General features: G+C 42.3%; 1 protein-coding gene across 5 annotated transcripts in view; it reads right to left on the minus strand.

Moving 5' to 3' along the window:
* Positions 1 to 17384, minus strand: part of SAMD12 (sterile alpha motif domain containing 12) — a 343905-nt gene that overhangs the window by 253043 nt on the left and 73478 nt on the right. The gene's annotated exons all lie outside the window — the stretch shown is intronic.

Raw genomic sequence — 17384 nt, forward strand, 5'->3', positions numbered from 1 at the left:
TGCATGCATGTGAGGCAGAGATATTAAAAGCATCAAGGTAATAATTTTGTATAATCAATGGATGGTTGCGCCTCAATATTAAAGATCTTGGTAGCTGTTAATGATGAAAAAAATTATGCAAACATTAAAAAACAATTTTATATAATTATTTGGAGTTTGCGTTCATCTTACAAACAACAATTTAAAATAAATCCATTAATGCTGTCTGTAGGGATTTCTTGCAAGTAAAAGGAAATATATCATACGCTGCAGTTTGATTTAATACTAGAAATTATGCTCTCCTACCAGCAGTGCATTATGAAAAGAAATTAAGGAAATTAAGTGATTGTTTCTGAGGCTGGGACTGGGTCTTTAATGGGGAAGGTTCTTTCCTGGAAAGGTATTGGAGTCCTCTATTCGTTTAACAAACATTTATAAAGAGGATAACTATGCTCAGGGCACCCTTCGCAATACCCAACAGTACTCCTAAGGCTCATCCTACCAAGTCCTGCTTATGACACTCTAGAAAACTTCCAATAAGGCCAAAATTCACCCTTAAGGCATAAGAGACCACAGAGAGTTGGCCATTTGTTTCAAAATGATGTTACTTTCATCACTTCTTAGGAAACTGAGGAGAAAGACAATACACTAAGGCTAACCATGCCAATCAGAAACCAAGCACCACCTGGTGGCAGGAGGTGGAATTACAACACTGCTGCCCTCTGCCTCCGCCTCGCATTCTCACATCAATCTTCATTGATACCCACCACCTCTTTTTCTGCCCCAAGTAAAATCCAATTATAATAAATAACTAAAGCAGAACTGAAAGAATTATTCATCTGATCACAAAATGGTTGCCTGAGGTCATTTTTCAGAGTGTGCTAGGAGCAGTAACACTAATTTTGCAAGTTGGCCATATTGGGTAAAGGTCATACCCTAAACCTTATTGGTCATTTGGGAGTATCTCAAAGCCTAAGTCCTCAAAAACAGTTGCTTAGATGAGCCATATTCTAGAAATAGGCTGTGCCATGCAATTTTCTTAACTAACCCCCATCTCCATCTACCATCTAAATCAGCCATTCCCTAGCCCCTCATTCTCCCATCTGTTCCTGTCAGCATAGTATGAAAATTATATTCACGATACCTTCACTTATATCCTGAGACCACAGCTGAGTGGGAAGGAAAGGTGAGTATCTACAAAGCGGTCCTGTACGAGCCTCTTTACCCGATAGCAAAACAACACAGTCCTGTCTAAGTCTGTCTCTCCCAGACCAGGCATGACAGAGAGGCCCAGAGAAGAGTGACATGGTTATAATAATGCACAGATTCTCTTTGCTGAATATATACTTAGTGCCATGTTTGTCTAACCTCAAAACAACCCCCCCAAGGTCTACCACAAGTGAAAGGTGACCTGGCTGTAAATCATTCCCTCTAGTCTCTCCACACATATACGACTGAGGACCATTGGGTGGATGTTTCTTTAACTTGCTATTTCTAAAAGGGTTAAGCTCAACTGGGAGAACTCTGCTGAGAAGAGGTATGCTGGGTTGAGGGGTGGCCCCCAAAAGCTACGTCCATGTCCTAATCCCTAGGACCCTATGGATGTGACCTCACTTGAAAAAAAGAATGTCTGCAGATCTAATTAAGTTAAAGATCTTGAGATGATGGGACTATCTACCCTGCATTAACTGAGGAAACTCTAAATCCAATGACAAATTTCATAGGAGAAAGGCAGAGAGAAATTTGACATAGAAGACACACGCAGAAGAGCAGGTGACAGGAAGATGGAGCAGAGAGAGATTTGGCCACAGGTCAAGGAATGCTAACAGGGGCCACAAGCTAGACGCGGCAAGGGACAGATTCCTCCCTAGGGCCTGCACAGAGAGTCCAGCGCTCTGTCGGTCCCTCTAAGATTTCAGGCTTCTGGCCTCCAGAACAATAAATTTATGTTGTTTTCAGCCACCCAAGCTGTGGGAATTTGTTACAGTGGGCAGAAAATCCTACTGGCGTGCACACTCGGCCACAGAAGATATAGGTGAGCTTCCTCCTCCTGAATGGCACTGCATTGGAATAGGGTGACATTGTGATGGAATCTGAGACTGAGTGTCAGAGAGCAGCAATGGAAGCTGAGCAAGTCTCGGAGCCCACTTTGTTCTTTAGTTATTCAGACTTAACTAGTCTTGGCAATTGATGCCGGTGGCTTCTCCAATATTCATTCTCTCTCATGAACAGAACTTTAATTTTTTTTTCCTCAGGGCAGCAATGGCAAACTATACTTCCCAGAATCTTTTGCAACTAGCCAAGTGATTGAGTTCTAGTCTGAAAGAAATAAGTGGAAGTTGTTTAGGTCGTCCCCCAGGAAAATCATTTTCGAAGGGGGCAGAATCTACTGGCGTGCACACTCGGCCTCAGGAAGGAAGACCTCTATTCTCATTTGGCATGCTAATACGAGTAGAACTGAGACTGCGAAAATAAGAAAGCCTTCTGCAAAGGACGGCAGAAGAGAAAGACAGGAGGAGTCTAAGATATCATATATGTGCTAGTCACTCCGGACTTCATATCATCTGAGAAAAGTCAACTGGACTTTCTGTAACTCATAACAATGTAATCTTCAAGACGTCCACCAACTTAAAAAAATGAGAATGTTCTTTGTGAACTCACCCAGTTACTAGAGCTCTCTACATTACGATTTGAAGCGAAGTCACAACCCAAAACACATTACTTTGCCTCCCATTTTCTGGTCACCATTAATCTTTCTTGGGCCCCCGGACAGCATTTGAGTACTGCTTGGTGCTTTGGCCATATCATCCATTAGCACCCAATCCCCATAAAGAACCTTTCAGTAAAGCAGTAGTGACTTTGCTTACTGCTCCCGTCAGTAACAGAACCCGGTACCCATACCCATGGTCACACCTACGGCCCAGGTTCAGAACACTGCAGAACAGAACGCTGGCTCCTAAATCCTAGCAGAGTGGATCAGAGGCGGCACCAGGATGAGGAAGACCAGGCTCCAGCTTCGAAGGCTGACACCTTGAGGCTTCAAGTACTCCTAGCTTTGTATGCACTCCTGATTGTATCTGCCCACTAATCACTGACTTTGACATGTTCAGTTTTTTAATGTCTTGATTATTCCTGAAACTTAAAAACTGAATCGTTTTCTATGCCCTTGAATACTCAAGAGCTTTGAATTCCTATTTTGGCTTTGGTCTCTACTGAGCAAAACATCTCCTGAACCCCAGTTCGGGGGAAGACTACATACCATTTCAGAGGGTCCCATTCACACCCAACAGTCTCTGGTGTGCCTGACATTCTGGGTCTTCTACATATCAGCATTACTTCCCAAGTTCCGTGGGGAAAAGAAAACTGGAACAGATCACCTGTTGCTATGTCAACAATGTTTACAAGAACTAGAAAAAGCTATACCATCGCTTGGTCTGGGTTTTTCAAACTATAAATAGATGAAAAAGGCACTTGGAAATAACTTGATGTAAAAATAATCGTGTGTACTTGATACTGTCACCAACGCCGGCACTAGGCTCACACCCCACTCATAGTTTCCTGGGCCAACGCTATTCACAAAAATGTCAGTCACAGTCCATTTAGAAAATGTGAGTCTTTAACTTAGCCAACCTGAAAAATTAACAAGGCTTCTTCTACTTGACGTCTACGTAGGTGCGGTGGAAATGTGTGACCGGCGGGATGATACTGAAGTCCAGAGCTGCTCAGGAAGCTTCAGCTACTGGATTATTGCCACATGTCGCCTGCCAGTATGAAGCTATAAGGGGGTAAAGCTCTCAGCTGTGGGTAGGTGTGGTTGTTACACATGAGCTGGCCGTGCGTCCCTCCGAATGATCAGAAAGAATCCATTTTCCGTGGCTTAGAGGCCAAACCTTTGAACACAAAGCATTCCAGGTCCTACATAATCAGTGTAGCTACAACCAAGTTCATTTTCCCCAGTCTTCACTCACATTGCTGCTTTTCACAAATTCTGCGATGCAATACACTGAGCACCTCATCGATATCCTACACTTTCCCACCTTTCCAGCTCTGCTTGTATAATGTCCTCACCCTTCAAGGCTCAGGTCCAGTGACAAGTCCTCCTCCAAGTCCTAGCTTAGAGGTGAGCTCCCTCCTCTGAACTCTACCTTGTAGTGATTATAACCATGTGAATACAGGTCCCACCTTAACTACTAGACTGTAAACTCCTTAAAGGTATAAGTAACGCAGACAACATCTACCCCAGAACACATTTCAGGGCTCATTGTGAACCAAGCCTGATGCCAAGCAAGGTATCATCATCATCTCACTTCTTGACTATTATCCCTATTTTATAAATGAAAAATCTGAGCTTAGAAAGAGTAGGGGATTTGCCCAAGGTCCTAGAGCTAACTGGGGTTTAAATTCTGAACTACAAGATCAACAGTGAAAATTGATTCTGTATTAGCTGTTGTATGGAATAGAGATCTAGACCCAGAAATAAATAGAAAACTAAACTTATTCATGTAAAGTGCTTTTTTCAGATTTTAGTTTCTCTCAGAATTAAGGTGAGGACTGCTTGGCTGAACAAACTCCCAGATAATCCAATTGTCTTTTCTTAGGAATCAATGGATCATAGACTAAAGCGGGCTTCTCCCAAGGTTTTTTTTTTTTTTTTTTTTTTTGCTGTCTATAATGAACAATGATGAACTTTGACTTGTTAATGTCTTTTCAATTTACCTGTGATTTCTGCATATCTAATGAAATAAAGGAAGAAAAATATCTCCATGTCTTCTTACATTCTCACTTCGACATTACTTGCACAGTCACTTTTTATTTGTATTAGCTTTTCTTATTTGGAGCAGGAGATTGCTTATTTTTATTATTATTAAATACGGGGGCACTTTTGGGCGCACAGCAAGTGTTCAATCAATACACGCTGGCTTATTTTCAACCAAATTCTTGTGAGCGGTTGGAAAGGTAGGCAGAGCATGACTGAGGTGGAGATATGAATGAAAAGGATGAATGCATTTTCTCCGAACTCATTTTATTCTTCAATTTTGAACATAATTCCAGGCCCAAGCAACATTAAGGATGGAACTTTAATGTTGCAACATGATTGAAAGTCTGGTATCAAATCTAAGTAATGGATCAAATTTCTTACGAAATCCACTTGGTAATAACATTTTATATTCTTAATAACATTCTGGTCTAAATATTGACAGTGAGTTGCCACTTGGGAGGTAAAAGGATAATAACAAAAATATACCAAGAATATTAGCCTTCTTCCCTTGAGGTTCAATAATTGTCTGGTAAAAGAAAAACATCACCTTCTTGGGTGATACTGAATTGATCTTCAGTGATGGTACAAAAAGGTCACAGATTTAGTGAAATGTGCATCTGTGTGTCTGTATTTGATAATTGCCAAATAATGACATTAAAACTTTAAAAGTTCTTATGTGAATGAATTTGGCCAACTACCCAAAGTGTAATAATATTTAACCCTCAAGACTCACAATCAAAACAGTCACCTTGTCAAGTCTAATGAAACCCACAGGCTAGACAAAGTGGTGGTGGTTAGGGCAGGGGGTGGGAGAGGGCCTGAATCGCTGGCGTCTGAATGGCTTCAGAAACACCTGAGGGTTTCAGAAATCACTTCCCCAAGGAACAGAAATTTCATTGTGTCTTCATGAAACTCCTTTGACTCTTTGTGGGCAAGTATGGACATATCTTCACATGTCCTGTTTAAGTGAATTGTTCTGAAATGGAGATGTACATGATTTGGAAAAGATTCTAGACACGACTTGCCCAAAACACAAAACTGAACATCACACACACGCACACACACGAGTACTTTCTCTGATACCTTTTGTTATTGTTTAGTCCAAATAAATTAAAATTTAACTCAATGAACAGCTCTAAATTTGTACATAATTTAAATATTTCATTTCTATGATTTCTGTTTTTACCATATGTCCTAAATATCCAACAGTGACTATCGTCTGTCTTAGATTATAAATCTCAATGGAAAGGTGATGTGTGTGTGTCTGCCTGAGCAGGCTTGGGGGCTGGAAGTCGTGGAGATGGACAAGTACCTTCACTGACAAGCACGGCATGTGACTCTGAGGCACATTACACTTTGAGAAACAAAGAGATCTTTCACTGAATTGTTTAGTACCACAATCCGTTTTAAAAACGAAAGAGGGAACTACACATATTTATGGAGGTTCCTTTCCTAATATTCCATTACTGTCTAGGAAGTAAGATGATAATTTCATTTATAAAAGAATCTTGAATTTTGAGGGAAAAGGTTTAGCAAGACAAATCCAGGAGGATTCACGATACATCAAATGAAAGCAACCCCCTCCACCCATCATACAGTATATATACACTTTGCTTGGCCAGTCAGTGAGTAATGGAGCATATATTGGAGAGTGGCACCTACTGGTCAATTTTAGACATTACAGCCTAGCTCTACTAGGCACTAAATGCCCCAAACATCACCCCATTCCAACCCCCCCGTCCCCCCGCCCCCCCCCCAAAAAAAGCTAGGCACTATTTATTCTTTTAACAATTCTTCACAGAGTTCTTATCAAGAACTTGGGGTGATATTGTAATAACTCACAATATTCAATGGATAGAATGCATTTCCTTCGAGTAGAGAAAGTATGAATGTGGTTTCTTTTCTACTGATTCTGAAACTATTAAAACTTGAAGTTCCTCAGGAAATTCAAGTAAAAAGTAGAAGCAACACTGTTATCACTTAAAAAATAAACTGTAATGGTCTGGAATATTTTATTTTTCTTCAAAAAGAACCTACTGAAATTTGAATATTACTTTCCTTATCACTAACCACTCATCTAGAACGGTAGAAGGAAATTGGACTGTTAACAAAAGGAATGTCTTAGTGTAACAGACATTGAATTAGAAAAGAATAAATAAGTAAAAAAACTCAAAGCTGTAGAGATTAATTTAATTTGTTTATTTCCTTGGAAAGCACTCAGTATTATAGGAATAGGAAGGAGAAAAAAAAGATCGATTCTTATTTAGAGGAACTGACAGCAATTGAAGTTGAAATGTTCATGTGAAAGAGAAAACCATTAACAACTGTAGGTGATTTGACAATTCCACTCTTCCCCCTACAGTTTAGGGTATTATTTTAGGCAACATAATATACAGTATGTAGGTCAATTGACAAATTTAGCAATCTCTTGATGTTGAAAGAAAAAAAGTGCTTGAATAGAGGTTTTGTGGATTGCATAATCTGGGTAGATTTGATAATGCAAACCTTAGAACAATGTTTGCTGAATGTCTGCTTTGTCAATTATCATGGCAGGGCCCTAGTAACTCTATAGCTCCAGTTGAAGGGGGACTTTCTTTCTGAAAGCCCTGAATTCAAGTTTCTACAGCAAGCTCTAAGTAAAGGGAAAAAAACAATTTAAAATACTTTTCAACACAATGCAATACGAAATCCACAACGAAATGAAGGTTTGCACTGGGCATTACAATGCAGTGTAGATCACTTAGGAGAAAATTAAACAAGCACATTTTTGTTGTAGTTGACTCCTTTCCCGTTGTTCTGACTTTAAAAACATCCATTCATTTTGTAAAAGTGCAACAGGGCACATCCACATCTGTACTGAACAAAGCACTGGCCCCTGGCAAACACTTGTTGCTACTTTTCAAACAATCAGACTTGCCCTTTCTGTTTATCTATGAAATCTGAGCCTCCAGTCCTAAATAGGAAGTTAGGTAAGTAAATGAATAAATCAGTAGTTGCACCTTCCTAAGAGAGAAGAATAAAGCAATGGGCTTTTTTTTCTTTTGTCTTCCAACTCTGCTTCCATCCCCCTTAACCCGGGAACAGGACTTGTTTCCCTTGGGTCCATAGTTCAGTCAGGCAAGTGAACACAATCAGAGTGGAACTTCCAGGAAAGGGACATCTGTCTACTGGACTTGAGGCTGGGGTTACCACATGAACAGATCTTGCCAGAGCGTAAAGCAAAGAAAGATAAAACAGACCTAAAAGATGGGATTCATGACACGGTGTGAGCCCTGGATCCACCACACCTGAGCTATGATTGGCTTTTTCAGTGTCGTGAGCCAATAAACAGGTACCCTGCTATTTGGTTACTACATAAAATAGTTTAAGTTAAGCTGTTCTTGGCACAGAGGGAAGCTTAGTCCTTAAAAGAGCCCAGTCAACTTCTCCTTTGGACTATAAATGTTCTGGTTTCAATTTTCTTTTCCTGTTGACTCATTTTTCCTTAGATCTAGCTGTGGCTTTTTGCTATTGTTGACATTTTTTTGTTGTTGTTGCAATTCATTTTCCAAGAGTTTCCAGAAAATCTAGAACCATCTTTTTAGATTGATTTTTATTTTATTTTTTATTTTATAAGTGTATACTCTTCCCCACAAATAATCAGTGTGAAAGAAACCATTTTAATTTCTGAATGGTTCCTCTCTTGAAGGGGGTACTAGACATACCAGTCACTCATGCAGGTGAAAAAGGAACTGGGAAGAAAAGATCAAAATTGTCTAATGTGATTCCAAACCAAATCCACTTCAGGGGCACAGGTAGGTCCCATTGCATGAGTCACCTCAGTGCCTTGGGTCAGGTTCAAGGGTCAATCATCGCTCTTACACTGACTCAGCTGCTAGACTGGGAAAAATCCTTAACTGCTCCACACCTTCATTTCCTCCTGTAAAATGAAGACAGTAACAGTAGCATCCCCCTCGGGCCATAGAGAAGATTTAAGGTTATAATTCTATTGTCTAACAATAGTTCTTGGTACATGGTAAGTGACAGAAATGTTAAAACAACAAATGGAAGGTATATCACACCCATCAGGGCAACCCATAGAAATTCCAGATGGTGTGTTACCCAGGTGCTTACAGAGCAAAGAATCATTAACAAAACCACGAGGGACCATGGTATCTGTTGGTCCTTGCCAGCAAGGAGGATGTGATGTGTTATATAAAAGATCAGAATCAGTCACAAACACATTAGGTGATTTCCAAAGGCGGTATGGCCTGGAGATTTGTAGATCGTTATAAAATTGACCACCATTTATTGGTAATGTTTTAGCTTTTAAATGCACTAGTTTGTAAGAATTATTTTGGTTGCAGCTCAACCACCTCTAAGTTAGCTTTTCCCACCCTCAGAATAGGTTGGGAAAGGGAGGTGATTGACAAATGCACATAACTGGGAAATGTTATCTTCATTCATGATTAAGTCTGAGGCTTTAACACCATTCAGGTTCTGTTTCTTTCCTCCCCTTCAACAGGCAAAGAAGACAGTAAATAGCAGCCCCAGACTCACTCCCTACCAGCTTAGTAGCCCCAGGAAAAGAGCAGTTGTCTCTCAATAGCTTTGGTTTTAAAAAAAAAAAAATCAGCTCCCATACTGATTTCTAATTGACCTAGTTTGGGTCACATGCCTGCCTCTGAACTAACCACTGTGACCAAAGAGATGAGGAAGGAACAGGCATTAGGGTGATGGGCAGATAAATCGAGGTTAGTCTCTTTTAATGGGTAACACAAAAGAACTCTGGGACAGAGAAGAAACAAAACAGACATCACTTCCCAGTAATAATCCACATCCTGTTAGCTTCTAGGCCAACAACTGTATCTTGATAAATTAGAAAATAACCTCTTTTACCCCATCCTTTCTTCCAATATTCCCCCTACGCCCCCATGCCTAAAGGTATAGAATGACATACTGTTATTTCAAGCTGCATTTCAAGCATTTAGCAAAGGGCTTGCCTGACTTATTCTCAGTTATCAGTAAGCTTCTTATGTGTTAAACTGGGGGTAAGGGAAATCAGTAACACCTCTGTCACCTTTTCAGAAAACTATCAGCAGAGGGGACAACAGTTAACAGTTGTTGGGACTGAGGACCAGGCTGATTTATACTAACAGACAAGCAAGCCCATTATGTGGGAATGAAAGAAATCCAACTGCAGGATGGCAGTGAGCTATCTCCTCCTTGATCAGACTCTCGGTGAATAAACACCTTTCTGGAATCCTGCTGCCTGGGCTTCGGGAAATCCCTGGTTCTCTCACACCCCTCAGTTAAGCTTCCCACCCCTACATGATTCTAGGGACGACTCCAACAAGGCTACGCATAACACGGGCTACCATTTACTGAGCACCTACTCTATGCCAGGCATTTTACCAGGCACCTCACATCTTTCGTTATATTAATCATCAATAAAGAAAAATCTAAATGGCTAAAGTTTAAGAATGAGCCTAAGTTACATCAGAATTTCAATGCAAGTCTGGCTGACATCCTTACATTCTTTCCCATGTATAGAAATCTCAAGTCCTCTGGAGTTGTTTTCCTAATCAATGTAGAAGATAAAGTTATGTTCATTCTAAAGTACACGGAGCACAGTTTCATGCTTTTTGATGATTTATACAGGCATAGTGGCTATACCTTTACTTTCAACTGTCACACAATATTTGATGACTGTTCCTTTGAGTTCAGGGATGCTAGTGCAAATCAAGTATGCATCCCTCATAATCATACAGTTCTACCTAAAAATGATCTGCTTTATGGGGTGACCTTAATGAATACGTTCCGATTACGAAAAAGAAAAAGAGGTGCATGGACTACCTAAAGCTCTGTGTGTCTAAAATTAGGACTTACTTTTACTGGCACAACCAAATAAAGTGATTTAATATCTTGTCTGTGCATTCTAGATAATTTGACTAAGAAAGTCGAGGAACGTCATCTGTGCTCCAGTTATCAGAGTACATTTAAGTTCAGAGTACTGAAAAAGATTTAATAATTATGTTGTGCTTCTAGGAGTTCTAATTGCCTCTCGTATGATTACTGATAATTTCAGGTAATTGTCAGCAATATGAAAGAGCTTTTTGTGGTCCCACACTAGATATTACTCTAGGGAAGGCCTTACAGAACTAAGAGGGGAGTTGAGGAAAGGGAGGGTGAGCATTTTCAGTATAATTTCCTTGGTTTAATCTCTAAAATAAATACATTGCTAGAATCTAAAGACTGAATTACCTCATATGACAACCATATGCTGAAAGGCAAGACCAGCTTTTAGTGGAGAAGAAAAAGTACACACACAAATATCTTTCCATCTTCAAAATCCTGACTTTTCAGAAAATGTAGTCAATTTAAAGCGTTTGGAAAGCTACCTGAACATTTTTACATCTGAAATACCTGAACTGGCAGGTGTGGCGAGAGATCACAGGGCACAGCAGTGAGTTATTTCAAAACATAGCCATTACTACTGTCAGGAAAGAAAAAGCGCCCTAACACAATGCAAGCCAATTTTTCTCCACATTAGATGAGGATACAGGGAGTTTAAAAGAAAAAAAAAAAGATAATTTTAAAATATAAATGGTCATTAGACTCTATATGCTGACACATTTAGTCCAGGGAACTTATATGAATTAACTGTTTCTGAAAATACATAAGCTATTTGCGAAGATGCAGGCTCTCGACTGTAAAATATTAACAGATAAAGAACTAGAGTCCCAGGAAAAGTAATCGGAAAACCAGGTGGCTTATGATTCTCTTCTGGAAGACTCATCAATAAGATGTCTGAAGACAATCACTTACATTTTTGCTTTATCCAAATACCAAAAGGTCAGAGTGGCTCAATTTACTGTTTCTTATACAAACTTTTTTTCATTGATTTAGAAAGGAGACGAACAAAAAGATAGTAAAAGTCCAATCAGCCTGAGAGAAAGGTTAAAGTCATTCTTTTTTATATCCACTCTGGTTAGTGATCCATAAAAAATAATTAGGACAAGGGTAAACCTATTATGTAGCACAGATTCGCCATCGGTCTTGTCAATCTGCATTTGCTCGGGCACTAAAGATTTACTGGACTCTGTGTACACGTATAATTAAAATGTATGTCAAACGCGTATGTGTAAATTTCTCTTCCTTCGTGTCATCTCATCTAGTCCATGTCTGTGAGAGTGCCTGCCCACATCTTAGAGTCTAAACTAGCATCATTGTGCATGCTGGTCTAAAACCTGTAGTATTTTTTATTTTATTTGTTGCATTGTCCGATTTTCCACACTTTTCTAAACATCCATCCTGCAGCTGTCATCTCTACCCAGCACTCACTGTCTGTCACATTCCCCGTGATCCTCCCCCCTGAGCTAAGCTCCTTTAACACTGGCTGCCACGTCTGTTTCCTGCATCCCTTTGCTGAGCGGAGGTGGCTGAGCACAAAGTCTCCACCTCTCAGGTGCTGGCTGTGTTAGGCGAAGGATTTTGTATTAGAGACCTGTCAGAGCTGGCCCGAAGACGGGCACGTTTGAAATCATTTCTCTTATTGAGAGATAAGTGTTCGCTGTCATTTATTCTTCCCTTCTCCCTTTTACCTTTCACACTGCTTCCATATTTATCCTCCAGCCGCCTGCATATGACAATGCTATTGCTGATAGTGTTATACTACCAGATATGCACGCGTATGACTGAGTGACTGATGCGTGACCTTCAGCGCTTTCTCGGCTTCATCCACACATTCGGGCTTCCTCCAAGGCTGTCTGGGCCGCGCTGACGGTCCCTACCCACGTCCTTATTTTCTTTAATGGCAATAATAATGCTAAGTGATAAGGCCAAGAATTTATTAGGCTTCTCTCTTCCCAGGTAATTAAATGTCATGTCCTTGTCACTGCTTCATTTTTTCAGCCTTTGGCCAGACTCAGAGGTATAGAGCAAATGCAGAAGAGAAGCCTGTCTCTCCCCCTTCATTGGGTTTGTGGGGGTGGGCAGGGGATATTTCTGCCTAGTGTCTTCAAACTCACTGCGGATTCCTCAGTCTTAAAGTGACTTACTATACATATCTATCAACAGAAAATGCGTTGTTCCAAGAAGCACTGGTTACCTAACAAACTCTATAAGCTATATGGTCATCGCCAGACCAAAATCAGCCAGTATTCCCCAAACTGGGTGCTCTCAAGGATGAGAACTGAGTCCTCTCTTAAGTCTGCCATGTGTACAGTGTCTAGCACTGTGGTGAATGCTCAGGAAACAAGTGACGGAGCATCGGATGCAGACATTGGGGGAGAGACAGAGAGAGAGAGAGAGAACTCACACAAGTGGGAGAGCAGTGGCCTGAGACCGGAAGAGCTAGAGAGAAGCCCAGGCACATCTCCCAACAACTTCGGTTCACCCTATCGAGGCCACGCCTAAGCGCCTGGGGGAGCGGAGGCAAGGAAAGTTTTTCATCGATCTTTGGGGAGACTTAAGCATATCAATGCTAGGTATGCAGAAGGTGAAAAACTCATGCACCGAACTAAAATATGAATGATTGCCCAGACCGAAAGACTGATACAAAGTTCAGTAATAAATAATCATCTTTAGTCAGCAAACGTGAGCCTTAATGAAAGTTTCATTGAAGAGAAGCAAAGGAATCATTTCAAAAGACGTCTTTTCAAAGTCGCTGTGAAGTGTTAATCTGTTTGTGACAATTCCGGATTAAGGAATCTAATACCCAGTTTAATTGTCGACCTTGTCAGCATGGCTTGCTTGATTTGCTACGAGCGTCGCAAAATGAATCTGAACAAAATCAACGCAGCTTAATGGAACAAATAATTTTTAAAGTTTTTTTTCTTGTTTACATGAAAAAAAAAAAAAGACATTGTGTTGCTCCTGAGGGCATAAGCAAGCAGCCGTAAGAAGGTCATCCCAAAACAGATTATTCTGGTGTAAACACATTTTATACATACCCACACGATGGATTTTGTTTAGATCCCTCTACTTAATAAAATACACAGTCTTCATGGACGTTTTGGTCCTTGGAGATCATTCTGATATTTGATATTTCTCTAGCTGAAAATGCAATTTTATCGGGCTTTACAAAATGTACTCTTTAGATATATATCCAACTCATAAACTATAATTTGTACCTGGAAAGAGTTGGCCCAGCTGAGCCAAACGGTGGCACATCATGTATGCTCTGTGATATGCGAAAGTTTTAAAATTAGCTCTGGGAACCACGGACCTTTCAGAGATGCTGACTCGGTGCCTGGTTTACTGAAGACGGCGGGCAGGGGAGGATGCGGGGCCAGGGGGCTCCCTCAACCTCCTGTGGAAATGGAAGTTATTATCTGCCAGTGCATGAAAAGATGCAAGTCTAATGATAGTCCAGACTTTGAAAAGTCCATCAAATTGAAAGCAGGTGCCCACGTCAGGGTGGTTGAAACGGAAACAATTAAGAATCAGCTCTAATCGTCTACAGCAACGTTGTACAGGTTCCTGTGTTCATTTCTGTCAGATTTATCTTTGTAAAACACACACATAATATCGCAGGTGATACCCAGTGTTTAGAGGAGAAAGCTGAACTTCCTTTATGGTAATATTTGACCTCTCTCTCGTAAGGTCGATATACCAACCTGGCAAAACCCCACCTTAGGTAAATTTAGCTTTGTCTGTGCAATATTTCCTGCTGTCCGGCTGGGTAAGACTAGAGAATAATGCACAACGCCGAGGACTGGTTGCCCTGGAAATTCAAGGCCAGTAACTCAAGGGGGGCTCAGTGCTCCTGGGCATCTCCGTCGAGTGTCCCTAAACCGATCACTTGCTCACTCCCCTGCAACGACGCTCTCCACTGTCACTGTGGCCTAGACACTCCAATTCTCATTTCTGAGGAGAGAAGATCCACGAGAACAGAGCTTCCCAGTCCTCCCCCCATTACCTGCCCCCCGACCCCCACCTTGTCTCTGGGCCCTGCTTTGCTCTCTCTCTTGTAACTCTGGGTGTTCCTCCCTTTTCTACACTAACCCCCGCGCCCTCACGCCAGCTTCGGGACATCGTTCCAGCACAGGTCAGTCTATTCCTTTCCCACCTCAGTTTACCTTCCCTGCCGGGGCATTCCCATTGGCATAGAAACAGCTTTTCATATCTCCACCCCAAGTCCCCACGTCCCCCTCCAGCTCCCTCCCATCCCCATTTCTCTTTCCCTCCTTTAGCGAAAACAGCCTCAAAAGGGTTGTCCTTGCTCTTGCTCTTCAAATCTTCGGGGCCCATTCTCTCCTGAACCCACACCTACCAGGTGTCTCATGCACCACTCACTTCGCCAAGACAGCTTTTCAGGGCCACCAGTGACGGGCTCCACACTGCCAGACCCCGTGGGTCAATTCTCGGCCGCCACACTCAACGTATCAGGACCACTTGCTTTTGCCGTCCCTCCTTCTAGAACCATTCACTTTTGCCATCCCTCCTTCTTGTTTTAGCATCTAGGACATGTCTCTCCCTCTTTCTTTCCTAGCTCACTGGCTGCTCCTTCTCTGGCCCTTTTCCGTTTCTCTGCAGTCTCCCTGACTTATAAGCACTGGCCGCCCCTGAATGCAGTTTCTGGAGCTCCTCTCTCTTCCTGAGGGGAACACACACAGCTCCCAGGCTTTAAAAACCACTAATACACTGATGCCTCCCAAATGCCTACCTGCAGCCTGGACCTTTCCCAGCCTGGACGTCTCCCCTCAACTTCAGACTCATCTACCTGGCTGCCTGATCAACGTCTCCAACTAAAAATGGCTACACGAGAATCCCCAATTTCTATTCTCTCATAACGACCCCCCTCTTCCTGTAGGTGTCCCACTCACCTACTAACTACGGCACCTTCCAATTGCTCAGGCCAAACACCCTGAGTCGACCCTAACTGCTCCTTATCTCCTGTGTACATACCCGCATGTGATCCGTCTTCAAAACACTTGGGCTCTAACTTCAATCTATACCAAGTATCTGACTCCTCCTGACCAGGGCCACTGTCCCCACGCTGCCCACCGCTCTCCCCCCTCTGGATAATTACACTGGCTTCCGAAGTGGTGTCCCCACTTCCTTGTGGCCCCCCGACAGTCTATCCTCAACACAGCAGCCAGGAAATGATGTCAGATGATATCAAAATCCAACGTTGCTTTACAGCTGCTCTCAGAGTAAAAGCAAAAACGCTCATAATTGCTTCCCAGGCTTTGCATGAGCCAAAACTTCACCCGGTTCTCTGAACTTGTCCCTTATCGCTCTTCTCATTTTCTTCTGCTCAAGTCACACAGGCTCCTTGCTGTTTCTCCAGCACATCAAGCACGCTCCGAGTCAAGCTTTCTGTATCGTGTTCCCTCTGTTGGAGAGCTCTTCCGCAGACATACACTTGGCTAGCTCTCGCATTCCCTCTCTCACGAGAGAGGCCTCGCCTGGCCGCCCCGTGCGATCTCCGCATTCACGCACCCTGCCCCACACCACCTCTTCCCTTTGCCGGCTTTATAACGATCTACGGCGACTGCCACCACTTCGCACTGTACATTCACTTGTTTGCTCATCAACTAAAAACTTTTACTAGAACGTGTGCTCCGTCAGGCCAGACAACGACGGTTTTGTATTATTCCTCTGGGTCCCCAGCACCCAGGGCAGTGCCTGGTCCGTAGTAGGCTCTCTATAAATACTTAGCTGAATGAAAGAACGGCCGCCAAGTTCATCGGCTGCTCCTAGCATTGTGTTCCCTTCCTACCAAGAAGCCCATAATCCTACTCCATATGGAGCGCAGAGTCCACAAACATCTGCTCTGGGCCAGGGCTTTGTTGGCATCAGTGAAAGTCTTTAAATTAGAAGTTTCTAAACAATGAAGGATCTAATGGAGTTTTATTGCCATTATTTTACTTCCCCGAGTCCTTCACAAGACTGAATACAGGGACCGAGTCTTATTTACCCTGAAACTGGCAAAATCCGAGTGTACAGAGATTAAATGGACACTATCAATAGAAAATAAATAACACTTACTGCGAGCTTATTAGCATCCTGCTGTTTTACATGGATTACCCCATTTAAGACTGAAAAGCAACATGAGGTAGGAACTATAAACTCCCTTTACGTTGGTGGAACCCAAGGCTTAGATGGGTGAAACAATTCTGCCCAAGGTCACACGATGGCAATGGCAGAGCCTGGGACCGCGCAGTTCAACCTCAACCCCCTGGCTCATGATGCTATCTTGTCCCAGAAGGGTTGCCAAGGAGACCGGGGAAGCTTACCCGATCTAGTGACAGATCAGAATCACTTGAGATGCTTGAAAAATTGCAGTCTTTGGTTTCACCCCTAAAAACACTGTTTTAGTAACTCTGGGATGAAGCCCAGAGAGCCTTAGGTTAATAGGTATCCCAGGTGATTTCGATGCAGCCAATTTACTGACCAGGCGTAGCAAACAGAAAACAGCACATTGAATGGGGGAGATTAGGAGGAATTTAGTGAAGGGACGACTCATAAAGGCGCAGGCAGGGGTAAGGTGCAGCAGAACACCAGCAGAGAGTTAACACGCTCAAGCCGAAAGGGTTGATGTGGGAGCTGCTGCCAGACGGTCGCAGAGCTGCTGTGACAGAACACGGCCTGGCAGGAGCCTGGACACATAGTGAACACCAGAGGCAGTGAGAAGCCAGAGCGCGAGAGAGCCTGGAGA

This window comes from Rousettus aegyptiacus, unplaced genomic scaffold, assembly GCF_014176215.1.
Source record: "Rousettus aegyptiacus isolate mRouAeg1 unplaced genomic scaffold, mRouAeg1.p scaffold_m13_p_15, whole genome shotgun sequence".
In the NCBI taxonomy this organism is placed as follows: Eukaryota; Metazoa; Chordata; class Mammalia; order Chiroptera; family Pteropodidae; genus Rousettus; species Rousettus aegyptiacus.